This window comes from Pteropus vampyrus, unplaced genomic scaffold (assembly GCF_000151845.1).
Source record: "Pteropus vampyrus isolate Shadow unplaced genomic scaffold, Pvam_2.0 Scaffold10, whole genome shotgun sequence".
In the NCBI taxonomy this organism is placed as follows: Eukaryota; Metazoa; Chordata; class Mammalia; order Chiroptera; family Pteropodidae; genus Pteropus; species Pteropus vampyrus.
The window spans coordinates 1,052,009-1,064,814 of record NW_011888791.1 but is presented as its reverse complement, the minus strand read 5'-3'; the positions used below and the strand labels follow the sequence as shown (position 1 = coordinate 1,064,814).

Here is a 12,806-nt window from a genome sequence, read left to right as displayed (position 1 = left end):
CAGGTCTCTCTCTCAGCTGATTCCTTTTCTATCAAGTTGCAGCCTAAGTTCTACCCCTTCTGGGACACCTTCCCTAAACCTCCAGTGTGACCTGGATGCTCTTCCTCCCTCTGCTCCCATGTCCCTTGCTTTGCAGCAATAGTGTTGATGCATTGTAACCTTGGGTTTTCATGTTTCTCTCTTCCAGACTGTGAGCTCCCTGAGTATAGGAACCTTTTCTTTACTTATTGGTATTGCCTGTACCTGGTACAGAGTCTGGTCTAGAGTGTCTGCCTTTTAAGAGTTGAATGAGAAAAGCTATAAGGAGAATGCAGATGTCACATGGCCCTTAATTCTACATACCATCAAGGTAGGAAGAATAGGCATCATCATGGATAACAAAATTGGGATCCATAAAGAGCTCAATAGCATGGAAAAATAGACCAGATATGCTAAGATGAACTAAAATAAGACGAAGTGTGGAGTCCTGTATTTAGGTCTAAAAAAGCATTTGTTTGGGTGTTGGATGGGGGTGGTAGGAATATAAGGAAAAAAAAAAAACCTAGTGTGGCTACTTAATGCTGCTATGATTTTAGGCCACAGTAGTGGAAATATACTAATCCTCCCACCTCTGATTCTTGGCATATACCATCATCATCAGTCCACACAGCCCTCTCTTTTGTTTTGTTCATTCTTTTTTCTCTTCTTTAAATCCTTGTCCCACCCCTCCTTCCATCCCTGACCTATGGATGTTGCTGTTTCTCCTTAAGAACTGGATCTCTGAAGGTGGGGCGTCTCCTCCCACAGCTCGAGGCGCGCACCTGGGGTGCAAACCCAGGACCTTCTGCGCGTAAAGCAGACGTGCTAACACTGCACATAGAATCACCCCTGTTTTGTTCGTTTTTAATTTACCTTTTCTCTCGCCAGTACTTGCCTGCCTAGAATACATTCTTCTTGTTTATATGTCTTATAAAGTGTGTATTGCTGTTGTTTTAAATTTATATAAATGATATTATGTCGTAGAGCTCATTCTATCTCATTTTCCCCACTCAGCACTTTGTTGTTAAATTTCCATTCATGTTGCTATGAGTACATCAAGTTCATTGCTTCTAAATGCTGAATCTCTCCACATTTTACCTACCTACTCCCCTGGTAATGAACACTCGGACTGCTTTCAGCTTTTGCCAGTCATAGACAGCTGCAGGCTCCTCGTGGCACATCTGTCCTAGATTTCTCATGACATCTTTTGGGAAGTCTCCTCCCAGCCATGATGTGCAGTGGCCTTCCCTTCTCTTTCTTCCACGATCAGTGAGGGCATCTCTGCAGCACTGCCCTGGACCTTCACAGCTCCTGGTATTTAGGCAGGTTTCCCTGGTCTGGTCTGGCCTGGCTATATACTGATCAGCCAGGTTCCCGTGTCCAGCAGCATGTAGCAGGCTCTGAATACAATCTGGTTTAATATTTAGTCAATTTGTGTAGTTCTCATGACTCTTTCCTGTATTATTGTGAACTGAATATCCAGCCAAAATACATATGCTTCTAAGTCTGATGCTTACTCAGGAAAAAAACAAGAAGTTTGTCCAAGGACATAAAGTGTCCACAAAACCTTCATTTGGTGCTTACAAGGGCTGGTTTCATTGATAAAAGATTGTGCCAGCCTTCCTGATGGTACAGTGAGTAGTACAACAGCACAAGTTGAAGCAGAAATATCAGAAGCTTTATGAAAAGGAGAGTCACTCTCCTGGAAAGTGGTCTCTGCATTTCTGACCTTGGTAAGATTGGTTGAGGTGCGGGACCTTCCGAGTGTGGCATCCTATTAGATTTCGGGATTTCAAGGACAGGTGAAGAAGTGTTTTTAAAAGGGGGAGGTAATACTAGGTTGAAATTTTAATTTTGTTAAATAAGAATGTAAAAAAAATTCCATCATTTCATGAAAGAAGGGAAGGACATTATCTAAGAATAAAGAATAGCCTTTTAAATGGAGCACCTTTATTTTTATTTTTAATTAAAAAAAATTATTTTTAGGCAAGGCAACCCTTGGTTCACCTCACAAATTGCAAGGATCTTATCAGCTTACAATCTTTAATATTTAATTTTTTAATTTTTTAATTTTTACACCTACAGCACCTGGTCTTCCTATGTGGTCTCCCATTCAAGTACTAACCAGGCCTGATCCTGCTTAGCTTCCAAGATCAGCCGGAATTGGGCTTGTTCAAGGTGACATGGCTGTAGACTGAATGGAACACCTTTAGCTTAGGTGGAACACAGGTGTGACTGAGTCTCTGCTATTGCTGTGCCCACGATGGAGCAGGAATCAGCATTTGATCACATCCCCCCAGAGTCAAATAGGACTCTGCAAATCACCAACAAGTGATGCAGATTTTACTGATGATTTATTTGCTGAAGCAATGGGACAGAAGACCTTGCGAACTGCAAGACAGAACTAAAGTCAAACACCCCTTGGACATCTCTGTTCTTTTAACCCCTGAATCTCTCTGTGGTGGCCAGTTGCCTCATCTCCATCTCATCATTCCTCATGCTGCCTCTGATGCAGGAGGAGGCTAATTTCCCCAAGTGGGGACTCAAGTCCTACACCAGAGAGAGGGTCCTTGCGCAGGAAAGAATGCAAGCATGCACTGAAGTTAGAGACATAAGGAAAGTTTATTAGAGAAGGAATAATGCTCCACAGACAGATGTGGTCTCCTCTCAAAGAGAATGAGAGAGACCCTGAGTGTTCAAGGAATTCAATTTAAATCTGTTTTCCTTTCAGGGTGTGGGTATGCAGTGTTAAAGCCTTGGGGAAATTGTCATTAGTAATTTCAGCAGGAATCTTCCTGCAGGTTCTCTGTGGTCTGGCCATATGCCGATCAGCCAGGTTTCCATGTCTAGCAGCACATAGTAGCTCTGAATACAACCTGGTTTAGTATTTAGTCAATTCGTATGATTCGCACGCCTCTTTCCTATACTACCTTCGTTCACCCTTTCCTGACAGAAAATTTGAAGTAGATACCAAGTGACAATTTATTGCTTTATAATAAAAATTTGCAGAGCCAGGAAATAAATAGTTGAAGTAGTTGAAATCTGTAATCCAGATGCCTCAGCATTCCAAAGTCTGGACTGCCCTCTCCATTAGCCCTATCCATTAACATTCAGGTAAAGCAACTCCACATGCTATGGGAAAACCAGTGCAATCTCCCAGGGGTGTCAGTGCCTAGAGGGGCTGGTGGGGGAAGGCTGCTTCCTCCTGGGCTGCCTTTTTCCGTGGGCCCCTGACTTCTTCCCTATTGCTGGGGGCCCCTTTCTTAAGGCTATCTCCTGGGATAGTTGCAAAATTCCTATGAGTTTATTAGGCAGTAAAATTTAGCTTCCTTTTTGTCTCATTCTTCCCATCCAGAGCATCCCTGGGGCCCTGCTTTGCATAATTAAAATATCCATTAAGGTGTTATCGAAAACAAAAGAGCAGCTCTCCCCCTCAGAGGAATTCTATCATCTTCTTAGGACATGTCTCTGACTGCAGTCAGATTTATTATTTTAAAATAATAACACACATGATGATAGAGGGGAGGGGAGGGGAGGGAGGGAGAGGAAGGGAGGGAGGGAGGGAGAGAGCGGGAAGAGAGAGAGATTAGTGCATCTTTGCCCTGTAGTCGATGCATAGGCGAAACAAATCGTAACCAGGAGCTGCTGGACTGAATTTACCAGAACTCACCAGGAAGAACATGACCCGGCACCTTCTCTCTGTGTCAGCAGGCAGAAAGGAGCATGAGGTCAGGTGAGTGGAATGTCTGGTGGTGCTTCCATCCCTGAGATGTGTCATCTTCAGGACAGGAAGTGCTCCTGGCCTGCTGCTCTCAACTCTTGCCTTCATCTTTACACACAAATATCCTCAAGGCCATGGGCAAGATGCCTTTCTCCTGCACAGTTTGCATGGCTCTGCTGTCACTCCCATCTATTATCCTCCTGGTTCCTGTGTTCCCTTTTGGAACTTTTTCCCAGTTCCTCTTTGGAGCTAACTCAAAGGCAGGCTAGTGTCTTGACACAGGATATAGTGCAAGGTACTGTCCTGGGTGGTGGCTTGCACATCTCCACCTGCCCTTGTAGAGCTGGTCTCAGAGCTGAACTAAGTTGCTGTTGGTGCCTAATAATAGCAGCCAATGCTGACAACCTGACACCCTACTTTACAGCAAGAGGCATCAGATATGGCTTAAGGAATCACAGAAATTTTGGAGTTTTTGAAGTCTAAGGTATTAATTAAAGTTTGGGGGAAATTAAATGACCAGCACAGCTTGCACATATCCTGACTGCCAGGTTCTAAGATGCTCCTGTAGGGGAGGAAAAACTTTCTTTTACCTTCTTAGATTCTGTGGCTGACCTAAGAATTAAACTGATATAAAACAGATTAACAGGAGAAAAATATACAAATTTATTTATATTTTCATGTATACATGGGAATCTTCAGAAGGAAGACCCAAAAGCTTAGGTACCTTTTTACACAAAGAACAATAAATTGTGAAGATGTGACAAGACAAAGAGGCTTGGGCTGGGGGCAAGAAATTGTGGGAAAGCGAATAGAAAATATATAGGAGAATCTTATGGAAAATAAAGGTTATTTTAGTAGGTTTGTTTGTATGGTTCCATTTCAACATCGACTCCCAGGGTCTGGTGATAACAGTGTCCTTCTCTCCCTGGTGCAGGGAGGGTAACTTTCTCATAGGAAATTTATGCCCTGCTTTGAGATGGAGAGGGGGGGGCAGAGAGCTCTCCTGCATCTGCTGTTTCTCAAGTGTCTTCAGCTCAAAATAATCAATATGCCAAAGTGGCATATTTTGGGGTGGCATGTTCTGAATCCCTTTACTCTCGTTACTATTCCAAGGCGGGAAATCACAGCCGCGAGCCGGTCCCCTTAGTCCTCAGGGCTGGGTCCTGTTGGCTGTGAGAACGTCCAGTCACTTTGTGCTGGCTGCAAAATAGATCTGCTCTTCTAGGGGCCTCTGCTCTCTCAAAAGGCCTCTTCATGCTGCCTGAACCAGAGAAGGACGCCGCTGGGGGCATCGTTAGCATTGTCTTTGAGAAGAGTGTGGCTGTTTGGGTGATGTTCAGCAAGAGGCCAAGCCTACACTCTAACTTCCCCAAGAAGGTAATGGGTTAGAGCCTTTCAGGACAAATCACTCAGGGCCAGAGAGAAGGGGGAATGAGGGTGGAGTGTGAGCAGGGTCACGCATGCATCCTCAGGGGCTATCTCAGAGCAGGGTGAGGCTGGGGAGACCAAGCAAGAATCCTGAAGGCCAGAGCTGGAGGCATGGGAAGGGGGCTCTTTGGGGAACACTGGTTTCCAGCATGGGTCAGTAATCTCTCCAGTCCTCTGGGTCAACAGTCTTCTTCCTCTTATCTGGAAAAGAATCGAGTGGGGTAAGTGGTGCCGGAGTGGGAAGCATTGAGTCTAGATCTTCCGCCCTTGCTCATTATACTAGGAGAGAGGTGGTGGTTGGGTCTCAGTCCTCTGTAGAACACAAGGATCCGCCCGTGGGGGACAGTGTTTTTGTCCTTTGGGCAGTTTCAGGTGGAGTTGGTGGTAAGTGGCACCAAGCCAGGCTCTGCTTCTTACATTATTAAGGTACTCTCATTATTTTTGCAGGTTCAATATGTGTCTGTTGTAACTGGGCTCCTTTCTGAGCCAAATCACCGTCTATCTCTAGAATTCAGACAAGGCTAGATATTTCTGGCAACTGGTGAGGCAGCATCCTCTTTCATGTCATCTGTGGTCCTTGGGGGAAGAGTCATTAGCTTCGGGAAGAGGTGGCCAAACCAGCTAATTTGCCTAGTGCAGGCATTAAGGGCAAAGTAGTTCTGAGTCCGGCCTTGCCTCTGTCTTCATCACCAACTTCCGTGGCTCATGTCTGGATGCTAAGGCATGGGAGAGGGGATGGCTGGGATGGTCAGCAGTGCAAAAGGTCTGTTCTTAAAGTTCCAAGCAGCCCTGCTCTGGACCCCTCTCACTGAGCATGGCACCGAAGGAGAGAGGCTTTGTCCTGCTGTGTGGCAGCTTTTCATCTGGGGGACGGGCTCTGGCCCCACAGTGGTGCCGGACGGGTATCCAGCAGAAGTGTCAGTGTCAGGTGGACACAGTCCCTAGCAGAAGAGGAATAGATCCACAGCTGTTGCATAGCAACTGACCAGCTTCATCCGTGAGCACATACGAGTCACCCGTTGGGACTCGTAGAAACACTTGAGGGATTTAGCGGCCAGTGGGGTCCTGAATGAGCCAGGGAACTCATGTGCTTACTGGTTTCTTCCTTTTAGAGTTAGTCAGCAGCCTTGGAGTTGTGTAAGAAAGAAACGAAACCAGGTTTTCTGTTTAAGAAAACAAAATCTCATTTTTTTGTCCACAGATGGATCTTTCCAAGCAGCTGCTCCCTACAAGGCTAGGCCTCTAGGTTCCCGCCCCATGTGTGCTCAGGGCTGGGAGGCCGCCTGGCAGAGCCGTTGGTGGCTGTTGTTTGGGCCATTGGGGTCTTGGGGCCTGGCTGCTGTATGATCTGACCCTGTGCTGCACAGACAGCTCTGCCTAGGCTCACAGCAGTGGCTGCCGCCAGCACTAGCAATTCCTCAAGGTGAAAGCACTCTCCAGTGGGTCATTCCGGCCCCGTCTGAGTGGTTTCTGTTCACAGAATCATTTATTTCTAGTGTCAGGGAGGCCCCGGGGCAGTTTCCCACTGACTGTAAATGCTCTGAGCATCATCGATTCCTCTGCTCCCACTCCTGGAAATCTGCTGGAGCAGCAGGTCTGTGTCTGGAATTCCCAGTGGGTGGGGGAGGCAAGAGCCAGGCCGGCTTTGGTTTCCTCTTTTCAGCAGAGGCTTGTGGTGGGAGGCTGAAGCCCCCTTGGCCCTCTGTAGAGCAGACTCTTTGTTTAAATACTGGATTGGAGTTTCCTGGCCTGAAGTGGGGGAGTGTTGTTAGCTGTATAGCCCCAGGCTTTCAGTGGGGCTGACACTGTAATGTTACCTGACACTTCTCTTGGAACCTACCTTGTCCCAGGCCACTGGGTGTACCCAGGGGTGTACTCCTGAGCCTAGGTGAGGGCTCCTTCAGAGGGCATCTTCTTCCTTTGGAAGATGCCCCAGATCTCCATTTCCTCTCTTTCTGTCAGAGGCTGCAGCCCACCCAGGTAGGGGCTGCCACTAAACCCTAGGCTTCAGGGAGGAGCACTACCCAGCCCTGGGCTAGAACCAACATGATGCATTTGCCCATTGCGATTTTGAGGCTTGGGTGACCCCATGAGAACTTGTCTCTGTGTGTCTGTTCGCTGTGGCTGAAGCCTCTGTGTGCCTCCGTATTGTCTGTGTTTGCACACGATCCTGCATGAAGATGCGAGTGCCCATGGGCCTCTATGTAGGTAGGTGTCTTTATGTGTGCATTTACCTGGGGGTGATTTTGTGCCAGGCTTTGTGTGTCTCAGTATGCCTGTGTGTGCATGTCTGTGTGCGTGCTGCTGCTGTGTGTGTGTGTGTCTGGTATTTGTATCTTTGTGTGTATATACTCATGACGTGTGCGTGCTAGTATCTGAGCGGGCTGTGTGGCACTCGTATCTGTGTGTGCACCTCTCTCCAGTTCTCCCTCTCTCCTCTTAGTCCTTTTCTCCCTGTCACCCAAAGATTTATGAAATATCTCAGGGAGGAGGTGGTGGCTGGGGAGGGGACCTCACATACCAGTCTCTTTGCCCTCGAAGCTGCTCTGGAGCCAGAGGGGCAACACTTCCCAGGCTCTAAGAGCCTCTCCTGAGAGAAAAGCATCAATCTACTTGTCAGAGGGAAAATGGCTATTTGTCCAACCAAGTCTGGAAGGACCCAAGGGCAGGGCTGACTCTAAGTCATCCCTGTCTCCTGGGCCCAGCACACAATAGGACAAGGACAATGACTGATGAGCTTAAGGAATGCATAGGCTCTCCACTCTGGGGGCTGACACAGGTGGGCAGCTTGGTGTGGGGGTTGGGAGATCTTGCAGCCTGGAGGAGGTAAGAGGGTCAGGAAAGACAGGGGCTGAGAGAACAGGCCCTGGTCAAGGTTGTATAGGGGCTGCCTCAGTATCCCCAGTGGGGATGCTGGTTGGGCAATGGGGGTGGGGGCAGTGTTCCCTTTTGAGGACAGGGAAGAACATGGCAACCTCAGGACCTAGAGACACTCCTAAGGCTTGACTCTGCTTCATGGAGACCTTGTTGACAGGAGGCTTTGGGTGGGGGAGAGGGTTCTCTCAGGGGGTTCTCTGGGGAAGGGACAGGTTCTTCCCCTTTTTTCACTTTATTTCCTCTTACCTTCTCCTCAATGCCTGGGGCAAGCCTTGGCAAGTCTTTGTATCAGTGTCAATGTCTGCTGAGTGACTTCCTGAGAGAATGAATGAACTACTAGAGGTCAGGTCCTCTGGCCTGGAGCATGGCTCTGCCACTGACCACTGACCAGAGGCTCTCCTCTGGGCTTCCATTTCCACCTGTGCAGAGGCTATGGCCCTTCATGGTCTGGCCATCTATGTGGTCCTGTGGCTGATAAGGCCCTTTCAGCAGCCAGAGGTTACTGTGGTAGGGACACTTCCGTGCATGCTCTTGCCCACCCTCCCCTTTCTGTCTTTTGGCAGCAGTCTGGGTCTCTGGCCCCTAAGGTGAATAAGGTGAAGCTTCTGTGCTGCTGGGCCTCAGGGGAGAGTCCATTCCTATTGTGGTAGCCCAGGCCCGATCAGTGGGCAGGAACGTGTGGCCACTCAGATTGTCCTTCTGGGGTTGGCTCTGTATCTGCGGGTGAGTGGGGAGGGGTGGGAAACAAAGCCAGAGCTCACAGTGTGGGCATGTGGATGCAGCAAAGGGTGGGGCTGGGTGATCGCTCCCTCCTGGTACATGTCTCTTTGTGTCAGTGAGGAAAACACATTGTACATGTTCATTTGCTCATTTGTCAAGTGTTGAGCACTCACTCTGGGCCAGAGCCTCTCCTTTGGCCTATAGGGCCCCAGACCACTTCTAGTCTTTAGGATCCTGATATATTGAGAAACCAAGGTGATTAGTTTGTGCCCTTCTCTCCTACATCGAATCCGGCTGGCCTCGTGACTTGCTTGGGCAAGGACAATGCAGTGAAAAGGGAATTGTCGAACTTCTCAGCCTGGTACTTAAGGGGCCCTGAGATTTCCTGTTAAGGAGGAACACAATAACTTCCTTGAAGGTAAGGAGGCTTGTGGAGAGAGAGCGAGGCCCCGGCCATCTTCAGCTATGTCAGTCATTCCAAATGAGTGCTCGGCAGGTGAGTGAGGCCATCTTGGTTCCTCCATCTCCAGTTGAGGCTCCATCTGGCTGCAGATACATGCATGAGTCAGGCGAAACCATCTGTTTTAGAGACAAATTTTCCGATTGAGCACAGCTCACATTGCTGATTTTAGGCCACTAAGTTTTGGGATCATTAAAAAATGTAACAGAGGCCAATCGAAACAGAAATTTGTACATAGAAGTAGAGGTGCTACCATATCAAAAATGTAAAACTGGATAGACTTTGGGGCTGAGCGGCAGCTGGAGGCTGGAAGGATGGTGAGAATGTGAATGCTGGAAGGGAAGTGAGGGAACTGCTATTGGAGGCTGAAGGAAGGGCAACCCCTGTTATATCGTGGTGAAACGATCAGTGTTATCTTGGAGATGGAGAATAGAAAATGTAGCTAATGAACCTGTGCATCTGGCTAAAGAGATTTCCAGGAAGAATATTGAAAGCGCCCATTGGCTTCTTTAAGCAGCACATGATAAGATATTGTAAGAGAAAGAAGACCTCAAGAAGGAAGTATACAGTTTGCAAGAAGAATTTAGGGCAATGTAGAGGTTCCAGGACAGGCTCTCCAGCAAAAGATTCTCAAAGTAAGAAATGGTCTTTGGGCAAAGAATGAATCAAGATTGTGACTGTAAGACTCTTTGTTTAGATCTCAGAAAGATTAAAGGTGGTGTTTAGTAGATCTTAGCTAGACAAAAAGAGCTTCTAATACAGCCCTGACACTTACCTAAAGTCGAAAGAGGTATAGAGGTAAATGTGGCTTTTGAAGGATGTAGTGACTCCCAGCTAGATTTATGGAAAATTCACACAATTTTAAAGAGAATTACCCTGGCAAAAATACTACTAATTTGGATTAAAAGGAAAACAAACCACAAATTAAAAAGATCTCTGGGCTTCCAATTTTTCACAGTAGGAAGCAAATAGGGAGAGTCATCCAGCTATAAATATGATCCATTAATTTTTTTTAAATTAAGTTTTTGAGTTAATACAATTATATAATTTTCAGGTGTACCTTATAATTTCACATCTGTATATTCTATCATATGTATACCACCCCAAATCCAGTTTCATTCAGCTACCATATATTTGATCCCTTTACCCAATTCACCCTCCCCCAAAACCCCTATATTTGACCCCCTCTACCCCTTCTACCTCCCTCTTCCTCCCCCACCCCCTACTCTTTGGTAACCACTAGTCTACAGACCATGTCCATGAGTTTCTGTTTGTCCTGTTCATTTGTTGCTTTTAGGTTTATATCCCACACATAAGTGATAGCATGTGATTTTCAACATTTTCTGTCTGGCTTATTTCACTTAGCATGATTATCTTGAGGTCCATCCATGTTGTTGCAAATGGCAGTATTTCATCTCTTCTTATGGCTGAGTAATATTCCATTGTATATATGTACCACAGCTTCTTTAGCCAATCATCTATCATAGGACACTTCGGTTGCTTCCATGTCCTGTCCACACTGAATAATGCTGCTATGAACATTGATGTGCAAATATCTTTGCGGGTATGAGTTTTCAAGTCTTTGGGGTAAATACCCAGTAGAGGGATTGCTGGATTATATGGTAGATCAATTGTTAGTTTTTTGAGGACCTTCCATATTGTTTTCCATAGTGGCTATATCAATTGGCAGTCCCACCAACAGTGTATGAGGGTTCCTATTTTTCTGCATCCTCTCCAACATTTGTTATTACTTGTCCTGTTGATTATAGCCATTCTAACAGGTGTGAGATGGTATCTCATGGTGGTTTTGATTTGTATTTCCCTAATAGCTAGCGATGTTGAACATCTTTTCATATATTTGTTGGCCATTTCTATGTCCTCTATGGAGAAGTGTCTTTTCAGGTCCTCTGCCCATTTTTTTGATTGGATCATTTGTTTTTTTTGTTGTTATTAAGTAGTATATATATTTTGTATACTTTGTATATTGGGCCCTTATCGGAGGCGTTGCTTGCAAATATATTTTCCCATTCAGATGATTGTCTGTTTACCTTGTTGACGGTTTCTTTTGCTGAGCAGAAGCTTTCTAGTTTGATGTAGTCCCATTCATTTATTTTTGCTTTTACTTCCCTTGCCTTTGAGGTCAAAGTCATAAAATCCTCTTTAAGTCCAAGGTCCTTCGGTTTAGTTCCTATGTTTTATTCTGTGCATTTTATTGTTTAAGGTCTTATATTTAGGTCCTTAATCCATTTTGAGTTAATTTGGTGTGTGATGATAGACAACAGTCTAGTTTCATTCTTTTGCAGGTGGCCTTCCAGTTTTCCCAGCACCATTTCCTGAAGAGGATTTCTTTTCTCCACTGTATGTTTTTGGCTTCTTCGTCAAAAATTATTCGCCCATATAAATATGGATTTACTTCAGGACTCTTGATTCTGTACAGTGGTCCGTGTGTCTGTTTTGCTGCTAATACCATGCTGTTTTGATTACTGTCACTTTGTAGTATAATTTGAAGTCGGGCAGAGTGATTCTTCCAGCCTTGTTCTTTTTTCTCAGAATGGCTTTGGCTATTCAGAGTCTTTGGTGCTTCCATACAAATCTGATGATTTTTTTCCCCATTCCTTTAAAAAATGCCAATGAGATTTTGATGGGGATTGCATTAAATCTGTATAATGCTTTAGGTAATAAGGTCATTTTAACTATGTTGATTCTTCCAATTGAAGAACACGGAATATCTTTATATTTCTTTGTATCTTCTTCGATTTCTTTTAATAAGGTCTTATAGTTTTCATTATATAGATCCTTCACATGTTTTGTTAGATTTATTCCTAGGTATTTTATTCTTTTTGTTGCAATTGCAAAAGGAATTATTTTTTCCACTTCTTTTTTCTGACACTTCATTATTAAAGTATAGGAACGCTATGGATTTTTGAACATTGATTTTATATCTAGAGACTACTGTTTTTGCTTATTGTTTCTAGTAGTGTTCTTGTGGAGTCTTTAGGATTTTCTATAGAGAGAATCAATCATGTCATCCGCAATGATAGTTTGACTTCTTTGTTTCCTATTTGGATGCTTTTTGTATCTTTCTGTTGTCTGATTGCACTTGCTAGGACCTCCAATGTTATATTGAATAACAGTGGTGATAGTGGACAGCCTTGCCTTGTTCCTGATCTTAGAGGAAAGGTTTTTAGTTTCTCACTATTACGTATGTTTGCTGAGGGTTTGTCATATATGGCCTTTATTATGTTAAGGTACTTTCCTTCTATACTGATTTTTTTAAAGTGTTTTGATCATAAATGGATGCTGTATCTTGTTGAAGGCTTTTTCTGCATCTATTGATATGATCATATGATTCTGATTTTATAATTTGTTTATGTGGTGTATCACATTAATTGATTTGCATATGTTGAACCATCCCAGTGCCCCTGGGATGAAGCCTGCTTGATCGTGGTGTACAATATATTTAATATGTTGCTGTATTCGGTTTGCTAGCATCTTATTTAGGATTTTTGCATCTGTGTTCATGAGAGATATTAGTCTGTAGTTTTCTTTGTGTTATCTTTACCAGGTTTTGGTATCAGAGTA

The 12,806-nt window shown here is 44.9% G+C and overlaps 1 pseudogene; it reads right to left on the bottom strand.

Moving 5' to 3' along the window:
- Positions 1-2,094: 2,094 nt before the first annotated feature.
- LOC111730988 lies at positions 2,095-2,213 on the bottom strand (annotated as a pseudogene).
- Between the last annotated feature and the right edge of the window lie 10,593 nt (positions 2,214-12,806).